Source organism: Alligator mississippiensis, chromosome 12 (assembly GCF_030867095.1).
Source record: "Alligator mississippiensis isolate rAllMis1 chromosome 12, rAllMis1, whole genome shotgun sequence".
Classification (NCBI taxonomy): Eukaryota; Metazoa; Chordata; order Crocodylia; family Alligatoridae; genus Alligator; species Alligator mississippiensis.
In genome coordinates this window covers 31,979,006-31,985,092 of record NC_081835.1, presented here as the reverse complement: position 1 = coordinate 31,985,092, position 6,087 = coordinate 31,979,006, and the positions used below count along the sequence as shown (strand labels likewise).

The following is a 6,087-nucleotide window of genomic DNA, read 5'->3' as shown; positions in this document are numbered from 1 at the left end:
TTCCTGGAGCTCTGGCCTCACATCAAGCTGCCTGGCCTCTGATTGGAGGAGCTGGAAGCTGAGCTGGGAACCTCTCAGGTCGCTGCTCAGATCCTTGCTGGAGTGGGGGAGCCTCTCCTGCTGGCCACAGCCTCTTGTAGGGGATTCTGGAGCCCAGCGGGAAGCCTCTTCTGCCAGCCACACACCATGCTGCTGAGGGTCCAACTGCTGCCTGCAAGTCCTGCTCCTTCAGGCTTTTCTGGGGCAACTGCTCCCACCCCGCTGGCTCAGCTCTTGCCAGCTCTTTGAAGCTCCTTCCTCATGGTCCCTCGCTGGTCTCTCCCCTGAGTCAACCATGCTGCCCCTTTTATCCCCCTCCAGGTGACCCAAGGGGCCAATCAGGGGACATGGAGGGTGAGTGTCTGGGGCCTGATTGGTGAGGAAAGGGAATCCGAAGTCCTCCAATCATCTTTTGCCCTTCCAAAACCCCTGGGCTAAGTCACTACCAACCAGTCCGTCACAGTCAAGAGTAAATTTACTAATCATAGTGATAACCGATCAGGTGACCAACCAAAAATACATGCAATCAATATTGATTTATTTTAATTTCCTGTACAGTTTATGGTTATCTGAATCTATGTGCACAAACAAATATTAATGCTTTTCCAGACTTTTGTCTCTGGCCCTACCACCCTAAACAAAGCCTGCTTTTGGAAAGGGAGTAGAGGTGGGTCTTATTATTACTTGGACAGGGGACTACCTTCAATTTTGGGTGCTGCATTTCTTTTAATGGAAGGGAGGTTGGAGCTCAAAACACATTGAAACAGCTTCAAAATGAAACACCCACTGAAATTTCACACAGCCCTAAGAAAGGGATGTTTTTTTAAATGAAATGAAAGGCAAGGTCACTTTTCAGTTTCAAAGCTGGGCTTGCTTGCAGTGAAACAGAAACTAAGGAGAGGGAGGGAGGGGGAAGAGAGGGGAAGGACTGCTTTGATAGTGACATCTAGCTCCCAGTTCGATTTCCCCCAGCTCTCTGATTACTTCCCCTAGCTCTCTAGTCATTTTCCCTGTTCTTCCTGGGGGGGTGCAGGCCCTCAATCTGCATGCGGGGTTTCAGCAGGCTGCTACTGCAGGCTAGGGCCAGCGGCAGCAGCTTGGCGCAGACCATGCCGAGTGCTGGGAAGACTGCAGTGCTGCCACTGGCCCCAGTCTGCAGCAGCAGCCTGCTGAAACCCAGCACACAGATCTGGGGGCCTGCACACCATGGGAGAGCTGGGGGAAATGATCAGGGAGCTGGATTTTGGGTGCTGCATTTCTTAGTCATGTAACCCGGGCGGTACTCCAAGAGGTACCCCCTCTCCAATTGAAGGGATCAAAGCAGGTGCACAAGCACTATGGGAGGTATAGGGACTCTCCTCCTCGTATAGAGCAGAGCCTGGTGGCTCTTCCTGGTGGGGTGCAGGCCCCCAGATGATGCAGAATGACAGCATGATGCTTCTGCTAGCTGGTGCTGGTGGTGGCTTTGGGATATTTCCCCAGGTGGTAGCAGCAGCATGCTGAAACCCTGCATGCAGATCTGGAGGCCTGCACCCCCTGGGAGGGCTGTAGGGCTGTGCCAGACTCCTTCTGGGGGGCATGGATCCCTCGACCTGTGTGAGGGATGGCAGCATGCTGCTGCTGCCAGCTGGGACCAGCGCCAGCACCCAAGTCTGCCTGGTGCTCAGCACAGGCAGCACCGGGCAGACTCGGGTGCTGGCACTGGCCCCAGTCAGCACCGGCAGCCTGCTGTCATCCTGCACACAGATCTGGAGGCCCACGCCCCCCAGGAGGAGTCTGGTACAGCCTTGCAGCCCTCCTGGGGGTTGTGAGCAACCAGATCTGCGTGCGGGATGACATCAGGCTGCCGCTGCCAGCAAGTGATACGAGTTTTGCTTTAAATAGTTTGAGATGTAGTTTCCCAGAAACCCCTGCATCTACATCCTTGAAAATTAGCAGTATTCATGCCCTGAGAAGGGGCTACTATCTCTGAATTTTTTATCTGAATCAGGCAAGAAATGACAAAGTTATTGGCATTTTTGTGATTCCCCACTATATCCTATGGGCAAAATGTCAAAATGCGTCAAAACAGCGAAACAGTTTCAATGAAATGAAATAGAACAATGCTTCAAAAGAGCAAAACAAAACACTGTTCATTTGAAATGGCAAAACAAGTTGAAAAGAAATGGTGCTATTTTGCACAGCCCTAAAATTCTGTATTTCTTTAGCAGTACAGTTACTTGTGCAACCATTTTTTCATGTTGTTGATCATGTAATATTACAAGCTATTTTACCATGTGTTATAATATCATATTACTTCAAATCTTAAACGCTTCTCACTGAAGCTTTGGGAATACAAATCTTTGCCTTGTAGTTCAAAAACACTGAAATTTGAATTAAATCTCCATGTGTCTTACTGAAGGGTCCAGTATATTTAAGCAGTTCTGATTTAATGCTGAAGATAGCTGATTTCTTACAATATCTGCTTGTTTGCAACCTAAAAAGATTCTACTGGATAAAAAATATAGCATTAATTTAAAAACAAAATAGATCAATAAACTGCCCAATACAGATTTACAGAGGTAAATCTTCCATCTTTAGGCAGAAGCTGTCTTAAATGACTGGCACTTCTGATGCCCTAGGTCAAGCTAATTATATATTTCAGCCCAGTCTCCACGATGATTTTGTTACATGAAACTACTTCCCTCTCTGCTATATATTAAACATTTTTCTCATCTAATGATTAAGAGAAATATTACTAGATCTTAATTTTTTTTCCAGCTAATAGAGGAAACAAATTAATTCCTCTATAGGAAATGGAAGTTGATAAAATGGCCTACTTAGTCTCTGGCCATTTATTTATTATTGTTGTGTTGTTGTCTTGTTTTTTAAAATTTGTTCCAATGTAGCTCTGATACCATTTTTGAGATACCCAGTTCCAGAGAAAAAAAGGTCTTATGTTTAAAGCACTAACTCAGGGCTTTGGCGGTGTGGCTGTGCCATATCCTCACTGTGACATTTGCTATGTCTGGGAAAGCCATTTGTAATCTCTGTTTTCATTTTCCTGTTTTCAAAAGAAGAGGAAAACTTTCTTTGTCTACCATTTCTAATTAGACTGTAAGGTCCTCAGGGCAAGGGTTGGGTAACAGGGAACCCTAATCCTTTCACGAGGAAGCAGGTTCGCCCCTTTAAGGCCAGAACTTTCTGGGCACAAGGGGCTGGTGAGGAAGGGGTTAAATGCTGAACCTGGATGGCTAGTCAGCTGACCAGAAGAGGCAGGACTATACAAACCCTGGGTTGAATGGCAGTAGGGGGGCAGTAGCTGAAGGGGAAGTAGTGTCTCTGAGAGCTCTGTGAAGAAGCTTGGGGAGCAATCCACAGCAGGAAGCAAAGTGGGGAAGCTATGGAAGCCCCTGAGAGATGGTGGCTACATCACAGCCAGGTGCAGAGCTGACGGTGCGGAGCCAAAGTCCAAAACAAGTTCATGTAAGCTGATCTGCTGCTTTGCTTGATCATGTGCAGTTATTATTATTTTTCTTGTAATTATTGAATAACACTGGCAGTTTGGGTGAAGCTATTAGGGGATAGAGGAGGCCTCATTTTGGGGACTCGCTATGGAGTGGGGACCCTGGTGCCAGTGAGGGCACAGCTTTTGGGGGCACAGACCCCGGTGCCAGTGAGGGCACAGGACCCGGTGCCAGTGAGGGCAAAGCTTTTGGGGGGGCACAAACCATGACATTCAAAGGATGACTTTAAAAAGGCTATGGAGGTTGGTTGCACCTGGGGTGCAATTGTATTTGGTTTTTTGTTTGGACTGACAGGGTACAGGTTTGCGTTAGCACCCTGGTTTTGAACTTGTGGGGCTGGCACCTGGGCAGCAGGGCCAGGGAGTGCCAGACTCCAGAAGGGAGCAGGAAAGGGGGCCACGAGCCTCCAGACACTGAAGAGAGAGAGAGAAAAAAAAAAAGCTAGTGCCTCAGAGTCAAACCCTGTGTAGTGGGTTTGGACGGGGAGGCCTGGCTAGAGAAAAAACAAGGGTCAGGCCATCCTAGGAGAGACCCCAACAGACCCAATATAATAGGCAGTCTCCCACTTGCATAATAATTTCCATCAAGACATGGCAGGAGAGATTAGGGTGGGACAGAAGAATTCCAAAGAAGGCTCCAAGGGCACCCCATGTAAAGCATGGATGACCAGGAAGATGATGCTGGGGAGGGCTACCTGTTACAGGTTGTCTCTCCTGTTTATCGTTGGTGATCCCTCATGGTTGAGGATGGTCACTCCCATGGGTGTAAAAGGTAAAGGGTTGTAGATGAGTCCATTGATGACTAAGAAGGCCAATCCTAGAGACACAGACTCTCTAGCAGTTGCCACAGTTGATGGTTAAAGGGAGGGTTGAACTGCGGATTTCTTGGTCTTGTTTCCTTTTCTTCCATTTCTGTTGTTCTTCTGCCACCAAAGCAAGATGGTTTTCCTCAAAGTAAGAACAATGGTCTCAAGTTTCAGCAAGGGAAGTTAAGGTTAGATATTAGGAAGAAGTTTCTCACTAGGATAAAACACTGGAACAGTTTACCCAGAGAGGTGGTAGAAGCTCCATCATTGGATATTTTCAAAACCTGGCTTGACAAAGCCTTGGCTGGGATAATCTAGTTGGGGATGGTCCTGCTTTGATCAGGGGGTTGGACTAGATGACTTCCTGAGGTCCCTTCAAGCCCTAACTTTCTATGATTCTATGTCTCATGCCTCACAGATGGCACTGTCACAATCGCATCCAGTTCTTGTCAAATCCAACATATTACCTGAGCTAGGCTGCACTCCACCTCACATCCCAACTGGGCCACGCTTAGCTGTTACACTTGGTTACTTCACAGTCACATCAGGTATGTCACATTCAGTATGCTCAACTGTCCTAGCTGAGTCTAACACTGTCACATCTGGGGTTCTCTACTGTGGGGCCATGCCAGGCAGGACGTGCTGGCTGAGTGGAGCCCTGGAGGGGAATGCCCCTCCCCACAGGGTCCATGCTTGGCTGAGCCTCCCAGGGAGCCCTGTGAACAGAGCGTGCAAACAGGAATGGCTCTACTAGGGCACAGTAGTGTGCACGGGAGTTCATGCAGAGGGTGCACAGGAGACATCCAGAGGGCTGGTCTGTGCAAGAAGTGTGGGATCAGAGGCCCAAAGAGAAGCTGCTGGGACCAAGTAGGGGCAAAAACTAACTCTCAACCATGGTGGTGATGCATTGCAGCTGCAGGCATCATGGCATCACCAAGATCTCCACCCAGACAGAACCCATGGCCCTGTCCCGCACCCAGATGGAATACCTGACTGTGGGGGCTGTCTGGCATGGCTACTGGCAGCTGGGCAGGGGGAACCCCCACTTGTGGGGTGTGTTCTCTAGTGGAGTCTCTAGAGGGCTGGGTGTGGGAGCTTGAGGAGGAGGTACATCAGCTATGCACCATCAGGGCTCATGAAGACTTAATTGGTGGCTACTGCCAGGCCTTTCTCCAGGAGAAGGAAGAAGAGATGGAGACAGAGATGATGGCCAGCAAGGAGGCTGTCCACAAAGACACACCTGGAGCTACCTGGAAGACAGTCACTGCATGCTCCAGGAAACAGAGGGCCATAGCTGCTCCTCCTCTGGCCCTGCACAACAGGTATGCTCCCCTCCCCATGCATGAAGAGGCTTCGATGGAAGGTAAGCACCATACTGACACCCCCAGGAGGAGGTGCAAGGTGGTGGTGGTGGGGGACTCCATCATGTGGGGCACTGAGGGACCCATCTGCCGTCTGGACCCCCTAGCCCATGAGGTCTGCTGCCTCCCTGAGGCCTGTATCCAAGAGGTTGCAGAGAGGATCCCCAGGCTTGTCCAGCCCTCCAACTACTACCCCATGCTCCTCATCCATGTGGGAACAAATGTCACAGCCAGGAGTAATCTGGATTAGGTCATGAATGACTACAGGGCTCTGGGAGCTGGGGTCAAGGGGTGGGGGGCTCAGGTAGTCTTCTCCTCTGTGCCCCCTGTTGCAGGCCATGGTCCTAGGAGTGAATGATGTATCAAGAAAGTGAAC

At 49.5% G+C, this 6,087-nt stretch overlaps 1 long non-coding RNA gene across 1 annotated transcript; it reads left to right on the top strand.

Moving 5' to 3' along the window:
- Positions 1 to 3,336: 3,336 nt before the first annotated feature.
- LOC109285356 (uncharacterized) lies at positions 3,337 to 5,685 on the top strand. Its single transcript, XR_002093102.2, has 3 exons — positions 3,337 to 3,504; positions 4,769 to 4,898; positions 5,515 to 5,685. It is a non-coding gene; the product is annotated as an uncharacterized LOC109285356 (long non-coding RNA).
- Positions 5,686 to 6,087: the final 402 nt, after the last annotated feature.